The sequence below is a fragment of the Euprymna scolopes genome, chromosome 6 (genome assembly GCF_053919585.1).
Source record: "Euprymna scolopes isolate OS-2025 chromosome 6, ASM5391958v1, whole genome shotgun sequence".
Classification (NCBI taxonomy): Eukaryota; Metazoa; Mollusca; class Cephalopoda; order Sepiida; family Sepiolidae; genus Euprymna; species Euprymna scolopes.
In genome coordinates, this window is record NC_136487.1 from 121,482,683 (window position 1) to 121,497,827 (window position 15,145).

Here is a 15,145-nt window from a genome sequence, read left to right on the forward strand (position 1 = left end):
AGTGGCTATCGTTACAGAAAATGTTTGCATGTAAATCAATATTAACTTTGTCTAACACAAAGCATGTTAAACTCATACGCAGAAAAAACAACACAGCTTCAAAATAATACAAGTGTATACGTTGAAACACACACACACACACACACACACACACACACACACACACACACACACACACACACACACACACACACACACATATATATATATAATTTAAAGAAGTCATATGTACAGAGCCTGTGCTACCTACCTCCGATCCCCCTAAATAATCTACACGGACAAAAAGAATCCACGCAAGAAGAAAAATGATTAAATCATAAGACGGTTGAAATAATTGTTTTTTTTTTTTGTAAATAAACGCAACGTCATTTTTGTACGTGTTTTTAAAATAACATTTCTCTACTGATTTTTCATAATGTCATATTTGGACGAAAAAGTCGACAGGAGTTGTCGAAAATTTCCAATCCAGCAAAATGAGACAAGAAAAAAGAAATACAATTACAAATAGATAACAGTATATATATATATATATATATATATATATATATATATATATATATATATATATATATGTATATATATATATATATATATATATATATATATATATATATATATATATGTATATCCCATTATTATCATAGATTTCCAGCATTCCAGATTTTATTAATATTGACAGTAAGTTTTCTATGTCTTTACTGATATTGCATGTGGAAGATTTATTGAAAAAATATAAAGATTAACTGTGAAGATTAATATCATGAATATTGTTTTCGATTATCTGTTTGTTGCTTATCTTCTCCTATACCATTCCGGTTTGGTGCATTGCTCTCCGACTTAATAAATATTCATATACAGTAAAACTCCGAGGCACAGCATTAAAAATTAGTAACAAAATACAGTACAGTATATAATGCACATGTATATAATCAAATAACATTATAAATAACACTGTAAGGCGGGGCAAATACCGTAATCAGGGGCTGGAATGACATCGTATTCCACGTCGTAACCTGTAAAACTGTATCCTAGGGATACTGTATCTCAGAGTTCTAATGTACTTAGTATCAGAAATACTTTAAGCAAACCACCATTCACTTATATATATATATATATATATATATATATATATATATATATATATATATATATATATATATATATATAGATAGATAGATATTTTAGCAGCAAGTCATTAATCAAGCCCGTCTGATTGAACACGACAGATTTATTTTTTTTGGCGTCATTTTATATAACATGCCTGCCGAAATTAAATAGACCGCTCGGCAAATAGAAAAGATATCCAGAAAGATCGGAAAAAAGAATAACTCTGTCGTGTGTCGTGTTCAATCTGACGTGTTTGAATATATATATATATATATATATATATATATATATATATATATATATATATATATTAAATTGTAATTCAATGAATTTCAAAAATTCAAAAATTTTTACAATTTATTTGCTCTATCTTGCATATCGAGCAATTTTTGATTTAGATGGGATAACTTATAGAATATTACTGCCAGAAATATTTTGTAAACCTACAATCTCACGTTTACATAACCACTGATTGTTAAATAAAAACTATTCCGAAGTATATATATATATATATATATATATATATATATATATATATATATATATATATATATATATATATATATATAAAGTAGAAAAGTCAAGATATTGTAGAATTAAATTTACAATATTTTATTACTGGATTAGAATTTCCATTGATTTAAATCCCACATTCTTATCCCTTCTGCCACAGTGGCAGCCACATTAAATATGAGAGAAATAAAACCTATATTTATTTATTTATTTACGAATATAGTAAGAATTTAATTACTTCTCACCGCATGGAGATGCGACACAAAGTCGGAAGGCAGGGAAAATCAAGAGGAGCACTCTAACCTTTAAAAAATTGTCGGCAATCACTAGCAGGGACACCTCAGCCAATAAGCAATAAACTTACTTCATCTGAAAGATGGGAGGAAACGACCTCGGAGGGTGGACCACCTAGAACTATCCAGGTCTTCACCTCAGCCTGACAGATACAAGATTATTTTCCGTCACACTGTGGCGAGGTTGTGTCCTCAATTGGCATGAATATAACCCACTTGGGCTGAGGTAATTCGGTCTTCTAAATGGAGAGAACTTCACAATATTGCTTCATTAGAAACTTTTTATATTTCTCTGAATATGCCTGACATGAATGCAGCTTTTAACATAATTTAGTTTTTATAAATAAATATTTATTATCCACATACATATATGTTTATACGTTTCGTGGTCACTAACAATAATCAGTTTTATTAACAACAACAATAGAAACCATCATTCGGATAGAGTTAAAGAATATCAGAGGATGCAAGAGCCAAACACCTATTCAGAAAATAAATAGCAACGTTCAGGATGATAGTCTAACTAAAAACCAATGTAAATACTATTTTATGTATTCAAGATCCTCCCATCCTTAAAGCGCAGAGCCAAACTTCAAGTCCTATTGAGTGTTTCATCTTGAAAAGTAGTCTGCCCTTGCTTTATTCTTTTCATCAAGGGAGATAATCCAATAAATATTTCGCATATACAAACAATACAAAGATCAGAAGAAAAAGTAGAAAAGAAACACAAAGTCATTATTCATTAATATACGCTTTTGTTACTTAATACTTGCTATGATAAAAAAGAAAGAAAGAAAGATCATGAGTTTCATAAAAGAAAGTTGGGAAAAAACGAGCAAGAGATAAATGAATTATGTTTAATCAACAACGTAACTAATATTACAGAGAGAGAGAGAGAGAAATTAGAGAAGATAATTTTGTTAATAGTGTGTGTGCATGTGTTTATTTGTGAGTGTTGTGGGTGCGAATAAAAAGTAAGTAAAAAAAAAAAAATGATTTGTACATGCAGAATTGAAATAGGAAGAAAAGAATCTAAAAGACAAAAATGGTTGCGGATCACATTTATAAACTGTAAAATAATTCAAAATGGCTGCAAATATAAGATGAAAGAAAAGAAAAAAAAAACAATATGTAAAACGTCATCATTTGAACAAAACATCCGAAAAAATTTGCATTTTTTAACAAAAGACACATTTAATCATCGCAACGAAATCATATCTTGAAATACTTCAGGCCAGTCAGAAATTTATTGTTAAAGACAAAAATTACTTGAAAAGAAATATTACATAACTGTAGTTATGGTTTAAAAAAAAATATATTTAATTTGATGCAAAATCTGGAGAATATTATAGTAGGTGATGTATTTATCTCCCTCCCACAGCGGTGAAATGATGTGACACAAGGTTTGGAAAATGGGTTTGAAGAGCAAGCGCCCTAGAGCAATTAAAAATTTATATCATCTACCAAATGAATAGTATATAGTGTCCCCCACCCCCTTAAATGCAACTCATGAAATTGTCAATACAATTCACAATCCTTTCTGCCATCCAACCATATTTGGTAGAAATAAACTTTAGTCTCAGTCTGACTTGTCCACCAATATTTTTCATGTTTCACTTACGACAAATGAAATTATCTATCCCACTCCCCCACCGGGACGGATGATGTCACACTTACTACAAATGAAGTTATCTATCTCCCCCATACCCCCGGTACAGAAGAATAGCACTTTGGCCTTAAAACATGGTTGAGCAACTCAGTTGGCATTCCACAGTAGGGGTGCCTCATTTGACCAGCAAAATAACTAATCCTTTCTGAAAGGGAGAAGGCAATCCCTGGGAAGGTGGACCTTCTAAAACTGCACAGGGCCAGCAACATACCACAGTCAACAGGGAAAGGCTATTTTAACAATGGCCTAGATTCTATTGGCTTTGGCGTCGAGAGAACCCCCCGGCAGCAAAATACAGCGAGTGATGCATAATTTCAAAACCTTTTTTCTAGAAGATCTTTGGTCTTATAAGTAAGATCTAATGTTATAATGATATATGATGGTGGTGGTGGTGGTGGTGGTGGGGGTACAACTTGAATGTCTACTAGACACTATTTTTGATTGTCTAAGGTCTCTCTTTACAAGCGTTTGTCAGAAAAACCAGGCATTAGGGTATTTTCTCTGAAAATAAACCCCGACTAAATATTCAAAACAACAAATAAGATTTCCTCGTTATGACCAACCTACACTGGTTTTTACGAGGAATGATGCACCTTCTCCAAGTGATACTCCACCAAACTAGATGAATTCTTGTCCTGGACTCTGGTAAAACCAAGGAACCACAAGAAAGATATACTATAACATATTTAAATTATGTTGCCAGCTTCTTTACTGTCTAAATGCTTGAGAGTTAAAGGAAAACTTTAATGGAATATTTGAATATGTATGTATCTCATATAGAGATTAAGTTTAACCCCAGAAAAGGCACCTCTTGGTTTTTTAGAAGTATATATATATATATATATATATATATATTGCAGAAGATCAGATCAACATCAGTGTCGTCGGTTTCAAATACAAACAAAGGGGACCTATAAATTGTCTCCTTTACCACACTTTCTTCAGAAAATCTGGAAAGGCAGACATAAACAGAGGTTGAAGAGAGTCCGGTAAAGGGGACCAATTGTAGGCCTCCTTTGTTTGGATTTGAAACTGACGGTACCGACGTCGTTTTTTTTTTCTGCAATACATATTTACAAATAAATATCATGCTATTATTTTTGATTTTTTTTTTTAATAATTGATCACTCTAATTACACAAACACGCACGCACGCACACACACACACACACACACAGATATATATGTATGTGCGTGTGTATGTGCGTATGTGTTTATATCTGTTCTCCAAGTTTTAACATAACTCCAGGTTTACAGAGATTATTTTATTTTCTTTGAATATTCTATAAATTTACTCCATTGTAAGGTTACAGAGTCTCTATTTAGATGGATTGTGTGTGTGTGTGTGTTTGTGTGTGTGTGTGTGTGTTTGTGTGTGTGTGTGTGTGTGTGTGTGTGTAAGTCGAATGTTTATTCATAAAGATATACACAAACAAATGGGCCAAAACAAATATATATGATATAGGAATGTTAATCAAACCTGAAAAACAAACAAACAAACAAACAAACAAACAAACAAACAAAAATCTATACTGCTCGTTTCATTTGTACAAATAATAATTTCATTTTTTGAGATACTGAAGGATAGCCAACTGTGTCAAAATCAATGAGACTTATAAGAAATCAATGCAAATTAGGCCCATAAAGATTTTTTATGTACATAAAATGTAGGAAATGTCACATATGATTAATGATAACTACAAAATAGGGAAAGGTTGGTGTGAAGGAAGTGTAAAAATAAGTGCACGGGAATGACGATCACATGTGAAAATCTAAACATTTGGGTAAAACAATATGGCGGCTACTAGCCGATGAGATAACCAAGGGAGACAACTTTTGGAAAGATTTGGGAGGGGGCGGGTAAGATATGAGAGAGAACTTTGAGAAAATAACACACGGAAATACGGAAATTCTAATAAATGAAAAAAAAAAAAAGTAAATGATAAAGAAAATTTATAACTTATAAGATGATAATTAAAAAAAAAAATATAAATGGATTGATTATAAAGAAAGGCAGACTGAGGCTCCATTTTTATTGGCTTTTTCACCTATGAGTACAGGAGGAGGTACCTGTACTTCTTTTCCCTGAATTGTTGTTTCTTGTATAATGCTTAACAGAGATGCATCAAATAATACTTTTTTTAGTCTTTGGTAGGACTTCACAAGAATTGAACCCCAGTCTCTCTCACCATTAGCAAACACTCTAACCATTATATCAAATGGTGTAAGTTTATGATTCTATTTTAGTGTAAAACGAATGATTTATATAAAAAAAACTAATTGGAAGAATATCAAATATTGGGGCGCATAGAAATCATGCAAGACCAAATACTAGATAATAGCAAAATATGCACAAAGTTAGAAATAAAATTTAAGCTCATTTTAGCATTTGCCATGAATATAACAATAAAGCAGAGATAAACTCACAATCTGTCTTCTGTGAGAAAGAAGAAATAGAGACGAGAAAGAAAGAAAAGATCCTCGCCCACTAGATTTTGAAGACGGTTTCGTACTTTGCCAAGGTAGGAAATGTATTACATAAATCATTTTCAATCATCTCATAATAATATTAAATATTACACTGACAATTCGTCTATCACTTTCACCCTTATCCTTGAGTTACTTTTGGTTTTGATAAGTGGTGGCTCATTGGAAGAAAAAAAACAAAACATTACAGGGTGGAACGATAAAATTGTCGCCCTAGAAAAAACGACATGATTTCATTTCCGTTTGATGAAAACCGGTTTTCTTTTTTTGTTGCAGACCATCTACTAGTTAGCCAGTTTTGTATAAATCCCAAGAGCGATCGGAGCCTTCTATCGTATCTGAAAGTGACACAATGTTCAACGAGCGAGATTGGAGATGCACCACTGTACAACTCATGCTCTCTACCTACCCAAGTTATGAAAACAGGACCATTGCCGGCACCCTCAAAATGCATCGCTGAATTGCCACAAATAACAGGGATGTACCCAGGGTAATGAAAACAAAGTTTCCAGCCACGGTTATGGTTTTTGGTGTGGTTTCAAGTGAGGGCCACATCATGCCACCTCACATTTTCAAAGTCAGCTTGAAAGTCAACACCAAAGTGTACCTGGATGTACTGAAGAGTGTGATGATCTCCTGGTGCAATCAGGTGGCCGCTGGCAGACTCTAGGTGTAGCAGCAGGACTCGGCACCAGCCCACAAGTCCAAAGACACCTAGGTTTGGCTTCAGAAGAAATGCTACAACTTTGTACCCATTTTCTCATTCCCCCCCCCCTCTCCTTTGACCTGAACTCACTGGACTACTTCGTTTGATCATACATCAAGAACATCCCCAACATGATCTCCCACAACATCAAAATCAGCCTGATCACCGCCATTCACTGAGCTTCCACCTGCACTTGTGGAAAAAAGCATACTCCCAGTTCCGGACCTGTATCGAGGTGGTGATTGAGGCTAAAGGTGACTACATCAAATAGATGTCAACATAATCAAGTTACCTGAATTGATTTTTTTTTTTCAATAAAAGTTTTAAAATAAAGCTGTTGTTTTCTTCCGAGTGACACTTTCATTGTTTCGCCCTCTACTTATTCCATCTTGGATTTTTGAGTATGGAATGGTCTAGGTGAGAGATTTGAAAATCTGAGGGTGTGATCAGAGAAAGTATTGTTGCTTACGTCATCCATTGTTCGTTAATAAAAAGGTCATTAAGAAAGTCAGATTGAAGCTCCATTATTATTGGCTTTGCAGCTATGCAAGATTTAATTTCTTTGTATGTTTCTAGATTGTGTTGGTGTTTAGATTGCTACTCATGATAGATTACGCCATGCCTCCCACCCACTCTGTGGCCTATCGCAACACTATGTACAGCATAATCACATTGACACACAGGTTTTCATTATATCATCACAGTTAAACAACGTTGAGCCTGGCCAGTACCAGATGAGTGTCTATTTGGGAATACCAAGCACTGTATGTAGGAGAGCACCTGGCAAGAATTGCAAAAGCCTAACATCATCATCTCCTCTGACCGGAATATATATGTGATTGGGGACTGCTTGTGAATTTAATATTCCCTTTGGAAGATTTGATTTATAGCAAGTATGTTAAATACGCGGGCTGTAGGCCGTGGGCCGCATGCGGCCCATTATAGACACACTTGCGGCTGGAATCTTCTTTTCTCCCACAACTCATTGGCAGGGGTTTGGTACATTTCAGTGTAGTAGAAGTGGGAGGAGATAATTTTCAGTCAAGTGAAGTCTTATAAATAAGGCGGTGACAACAGCATATTCTTTTCATTGTTTTGACTCTTGAGTATATATCCGTTAATATCTTATATGTTTTATATAGACTGATATGGTTCTCGGTTGATTGACTGTGTATTACTGTGTCGGATATATACTTGAGAGTCAAAAGAATGAAAAGAATATTCTGTTGCCACAGCCCTAATTATAAAAAAAATAACAAAACATCTAAGCTAAATAATAATTTAGCCTAAATATTTTTTTTGTATGGATGTGCCTAACTACTAGAATTAACTAAATTTTCCTTATTCTGATGTGTAATTTTTACGCTGTTGAAATTATATTTTTTTATCGTATGGGTGTTACCATCCTTTATTTAAAATGAAAGTTAAATAGTAATATTGACTTTTGAGGATTAACTCTCTTTATAAATGTGGTAAAAACTATTTTTTGAACCTGTCTCTATAAAAGATAAAGAATTTATTTAAAACTTTATGAAAGATTAATTTAATTAATTTTTGTTATAAATTAAGCACGGAGCCACTTATTGGTCATTAGTTTTTGTCACATGAGTATTTTTTTAAAAAATTATTTAGATTTTTAAAGTTAGAATTTGACTTTTGAACTTAATGATAAAATTCATTGATTTTTTTTTCATTGTTTTTAACAGCCCTTGTTCAAAAAATAAAAGTATATTTTTCTTTTAAATTTTTTATTATTAAAATTTAGATCTTTGTTGGTTTTATTCAAAAAAAAAAAAATAAAGACTCAAAATGCAATTTTACATATAGAACTGAGCTTTAAAATTCACTGGTCAAAAGATATTAATTTCTCTTTCGGTCTGAGCTGGTCATGTTCAACTTTTGCAGCTGAATACAAATCGACTCCTATAGCCATAAGGAGACTTTGAATTTGACATGCCTGATTTAGAGGAAATCAGTTCAACCAACCTAGGATAAATGCTGCTGACATACACCCTTGCAACACTATTGGATTCAACTCAACTGTGTATGCATAAGGACTTCGATCTAATTCAGCCAATCAGAGCTATTTGTATATGTCACCGGTTCATTCTTTATGTAAAAAGTGACTAAAACTATAATCATGTGACTTTACACCTATCGTGGTGGCAGAATGTGATGTCGGCATTTTGAGGGCAGTGTGTAATCTGAAAAAAGTAACATAGCTTACTAAGACCAGTGAATAGTAATTTCTGTCTTCTTCTTTGAAAAAGAAGAATACTGATTGATAAAAACACCGGTGGGTTACTTCCCTTTGAACAGAGAGACCCAGATAACAGGATATGAACGCATGTTTTCTTTAAGGTGGACCGAATTCCACATGGGCATAATATAAGACAATAAATCCTATACTTACTCTGCTTGGTAGAGACTAGTGATGTGACGATTCCAATATTTTTCCCGATTCCGATACAATTACTGATTCCATACTAAATTCCCAATTTTTGATATAATTACCGATTCCGATTCTGATTCTTTATAAATCTCTGAATACTTAACTATAAAATTGTTATCCCCCCCCCCCGATTACTGTAAAAACGCATGTTAAATATGGAGATATTTTCCTAAATGAAAAAAAAAAAAAAATACACTAGTGGGTGATCATCTATCGATTTTAGTTTTACTAGTAGTTAAAAATCAATAAATATTTATTATTTTATCATTATTACCGGTAAAGGAAGATTTTGTTTTAAACACATTCAAATAAAAAGAACAATTAAAAGAATCGTTTTAGCATCGGAAAATATGCACACATTTTTCTGATATTGATTCCGATATGCCCAAATGGTCCGATTTTTCCGATTCCCGATTCTGATTCCAATTAATCGTTCCATCACTAGTAGGGACCACCGCAAGAACGAGTAAAATCATTTCAACGTATGTTTTATCATATAACATTACTCATCTTCATTGCATTTATCAATGTGTGAATAAAATATATTTTATTTGGACGTATTTTCTCTTTAATCAGTGTGCCCTATGATGTAGAGTTCCATATATATGTCCTTCCTTTGCAGAGAGATAAAAGTAACGAAAAGAAATACAAAACAGACAAGGGAGATTACTCATACTGGTCATTAAACTTGAATAAAGAGAAAGAACTCAGAGTAACTATAAAGACTAAATAAAATAATCCACGGTGCAAAGCAATAATAGCCGGCAAATATGACAGGGCGATAAAAAAAAAAGACATAATGGCATGATTCTGATGACAACCATAATCTGGTAATTATTCGGGGAGGAATAATCAAATCTGGTGGGATGGAAATATTTTGACAGTACACTTATCACAAAATATTAAACATAAATGTTCACAATGATTTGATTGGCAAATCTCTGGTGTTTATTGGGTGATATTGTTGGACATGATGACAGAAAGCTAATATAAGCATTTAAGAGTTTGATTGCATATTCACGTCTGACGTATGAGAACTGTAGCAATTCTATGCTGAAATGTGAAATTATAAAAAGAACAAAAAAACAAAGCATAAATAATGAATGATGTATTTTCATGAATGCATATTTCTGTAGATTTTTGGTCTTAGAGACTCACACTCAATGTTTAACCTTTACAAGTATTACATATTACATAATGAAAGCCGTTGTTTGAAAGGAAAAACTTGAATGACACCTAAGGATCAGAGGTGACCCCAGAATGGAAGTTGGTGAAACCATGTGACCTCTTGACTTGTCTGGAAACACTTCAAGCAAAGGAGACATATTCATTGGAGGGGTGCACAATGCAGTTAGGTATAGCGAGAAATCTATCTATCTATCTATCTATCTATCTATCTATCTATCTATCTATCTATCTATCTATCTATCTACCTATCTGTTGCAGTTCCATAAAAGTCCGGAAGAAGGACATAATTCTGTATTTAATGGAAACAAAATATATTCAACAGGAAATTAAATGCAACAAATAAAGGGTATACATCAGTCCGACTGCCAAGTGCACATGACTTATGCATATGAGACATATTCGCTCAGTTTTTATAAGTGGAAAAATTCATTATTATCCGAAGGGTGGACATACTACAAGACTATCTATCTATCTATCTATCTATCTCACGCACACACACAAGTAGTATGTCTCCCTAATTTTTTTCTATGACTGCTCTTCTCTTTTTAATAAACCTTTTTATGAATTAATATGAACAGCCAAGTGATTTTAACAATGGTCGATCCAGGACCTGGGCTCCCAATAATTTTTTTTTTTTTTTTTTTTTACAAGGAGGTCACCACTTATAAAGGCCCGGAAGCCACTCAGGGATAAGGGTTATTGCATATACAGTACGTTGTACGTTAGTGTTGAGATTTCATAAAGTGTCTACTTAAGGGGGTGGTTCATCAGGAATTTGTTTACGTTGGATTTGAAGACATCCAAGTTGTAGGTGGGAAACAGGCAGACGGAACAGAGTTCCACTGGCGTGCTGTTCTAAGAAAGAAGCTTTGTTCATGGAATCTACGTTTTGATTTAGGCACAGATAGAGAGTGGAGAAAATTATTGACAGTGGCTTCAGCTAGACGGGTGTTTTTCATAAAAGATTGGTGAGGGGGGACCAGAGATTGGAGCTCAGACGAGCACTTGCCATGGAAATAACGATAAAACAAAGACAGGCTCGCAACGTCTCTTCTGTGGGAGAGAGGTTGCAGGGAAGAGAAAAGGGCATCCACCACTAAGCCACAAAATCTATTTTGTACTCTGTCAAGGCAGGATAGGCTGTTTTTAGCAGCTCCTGCCCAGATATGGCAGCAGTATTCCATCATTGGACGTACTTGGCTTTTATATAGATAGAGAATTGTATCATCAGTGAGATATCTTCTGGAGCGGTAGAAGGAACCCACCATCTTTCCAGCGACCTTGGCAACAGACTTGATGTATGTGTTCCATTTCATATCAGGAGTAAAGGTCAAGCCCAGAAGCTTGTCAAAACATTGAGCTTCTCCTAGACGAGAGCCATCCATTACAATTGATGCCAGATCGGGATCAGAGCGTTGATGGTGTAAAGATAGGAGCTTGGTTTTGGATGCATTAAAGGTAACCAGCCACGTCTTCCCCCACTGAACTAAACGCTCGAGATCAGAGGAGAGAGAATCAGAGAGAACTTTGTCATTTACAGCCTTTGATATGTTGCCGTAGATGGTCGTGTCATCAACAGTATAATAGGTATATGTTGCCGGTAAAAAAGTCTACATTTTCTATTTAAAAATTATTAAAACGAACTTATGACTTTTAGTATTAATGTCAGAGTGAGAAAAACTCAACTTTATATATATATATATATATATATATATATATATATATATAGATAGATAGATAGATTAATAATGGAGAGTCGGTATCTGTCTGTCTGAAATCCAAACTATGCTATTACTTTTATTAATTATATTATTGTATTATTTACTCCTTTTACTGCATTTCACTCATATTTCGTTTTCCTGTTATTCTTTCTTTTTTCATTTTCTTTCTCTCCATTCTAACTCCTTTATCACATGCTCTGCATAATTCTTTTCGTTTTCCAAATAGTTACCCATGTACATAAACCTGTCTTTTTGCTATAACTGTCCTTATTTCAATAAATTTAAAATCTTCATTTTGTCTGAAGACATTCGTTGATCTGAAGGAAACTGTAAACCTCTCGTTTTGGATTATTTATACCTGTGTTTAATTTGTTTTTTTCCTTATCCTTTTCACACACACACACACACACACACACAAACACACACACACACACACACACAAACACACACACACACACACACACACACACACACACACACACACACACACACACACACATATTGTTCGGAAATCCACACGGATGATTTGTTTATAGTGGTGAAGGCATTGTGTAGAACCATCCACTCTTTTTGGTAATACTGTTGACCTCCGTCGGTGCAGACAACTGCCACGGGACAGAGTACACAGTAAACCGCAGGGTTTTACATCAGAGTTTCCTTCTAGATACATGTCTTAACAAAGAACTGAGGGTGCATCTCTTCCAGTGAATGAATGCACCCCCAGATAACAATCTGGAAATTTCTACGACTCGGTGCGGTACATACAGCGCCTAGATTTCCCAAATGGTCACCCATCTAGTACTGGCCAGGCTCAACGTTGCTTAACTTCGGTGATCTGGCAAGAACCGGTGTGTCGACATGATTGTGCGGTTTATATATATATATATATATATATATATATATATATATATATATATATATATATATATGTATGTGTGTGTGTGTGTGTGTGTGTGTGTGTGTGTGTGTAACTTTCTTTAACTTCACACAAATACATGTAATAGCTCAATAGCGTTTAATACAACCCATAATATAATATAAATATAATTATTCAGAAAATATTGTAAATTTAATCCAACAGCACTTAATTATCAGACAATTGGTTCTGCCCATTCTGAAAATATATATTTTTCTGATATACAAAATATAAACATTTATAACAAAGGTTTTTGTCAGCATACATTCAACACTATGCATAGAACCCTTATTCCAAATATACTCCCACAACTCTTTGCATGTCATAAGGACACTGCATGACATGCCATTCGACAGCTTTTGAACAATTTTATTACATCCAATTTCACTCACACGACTTGGAATATGCTTTTCACATACTCGCCGGAGTCGGATTAGAACCCTTAACCGATTGATTAGATTGCAGACATTCTAACCCTAACCTCCATAGTTGGAGTAACGGAAATTTTGTGAATATTATGTCAATAGCCAGATTTACCAACATCTTCACTTACCAAACTCTGGAAATTTGCCATAATAATCATTGTGTACATTTTCAGGATGTGTGCACTTGGATATTGACACGCTACCGTATCTGACAGAAACTATGGAGGTGCTTGGGACGACATAGGGTTGAATAATAAATACCGATGGAAGTAAGGGTAACATCCAGGGAACATCGATAAACTGATGGGGATGAGGATGACGAGGAGGAGAAGGATAAAGGAAAACATCTATGACTGAGGGAATTGGAAACAAAAGGTAAATGAAGTGTTAACGGGCGGACAGAAGTGAGGACTATTGAAATGGTTTCAAAAGCGGACATTGGGGGCAAAACATTTATAGAGATTGTCAGATTAGAAGGAAGAAGAAAGAAAATATTCAGATTTGCAGCTCTTTATATTAAATTTTGCAATTCTTATCATTGTGTTCGAGTTAATTTACTCCGACAATTATATATTTTTTTCTTTCTTCCTAAAAAAAAAAAAAAATCAATATTCAAAATTTGTATCTTTTCGTGCGAACGTTCATTCTTAATTGATGTGTTCAATTTAATTTACTGTTATATTCAAAACAAATCTATGAGCCACAGAGAAAAGAAAAGAAGAGAAAAAAAAGAAAAAGAAACGAAGGAATATATATTTTTTTTAATTGGAAGAAAAGAAGAAAGAGAGTAAGAAATTGATTTGCGTACTTGTCTGTGTTGAGAAAAATTTAAGGAAAAAATAAATGTACGAACAGTAATAGAAATGTTTGTGTCAGTCGATGAACCGAAAGAGGCTGAAGACCAAAGACCATTTGATGCTATAGCGAGAAGTTCCTTCATTTATGCTTAGCATTGATACTGAGTTGAACCTGACTCAATATTAAACACAGTCTTATAATATACTGGCAAGCCGCCCGGCGTTGCCTGGTTGCAAAATATGAATAAATATTATATTTTAATTCATGCAGATTTCTTATTTATTAATATAGAGCCAATTCTCTATTCATTATTATCCAATATATAGTAATGATTTCAAAAGTTATTAAAAATGTGACGTGTGTACCATCTGCTAGAATCGAAACCAGAACGTTTAGCGCTCAACCTTATCTCCAACATCGTTACAATCTGAGCTACTGACAGATGGATACAAAAAGGTTAGAAAGTAAGCTACTTTAAGCTATGAATGTTTAATTTTGCGCATGTGCAAAAGTAACAGCAGGAGTAATGTTTTATTCGACTTTTTTTGCTCAAATGTTTTGCTCTGAATTTTGATCTCTTAGCAGCAATTTTTGCCGACTAAAAACCGATTCCAAAATGTGCTACAGGTCTAAATACTCTATATATGAAATTTCAACTTTGTAGGCTAAATATTCAGAGAAGAGTTTGGTATAGACTTTACACACATATACCCACAAAGTGACATATATATATATATATATATATATAAATTAAAAAATATATATATTTAAAAATTAATATATATATACGAGGGACGTGCAATATATATATATATATATATATATATATATATATATATATATATATATATATAATTTAAAAAAATATATA

General features: G+C 33.6%; 1 protein-coding gene across 4 annotated transcripts in view; it reads right to left on the reverse strand.

Annotated features, from left to right (window-relative positions):
* The window catches only part of LOC145277923 (sodium channel protein 1 brain-like), a 1,166,286-nt gene that overhangs the window by 297,512 nt on the left and 853,629 nt on the right, over nt 1-15,145 (reverse strand). The gene's annotated exons all lie outside the window — the stretch shown is intronic.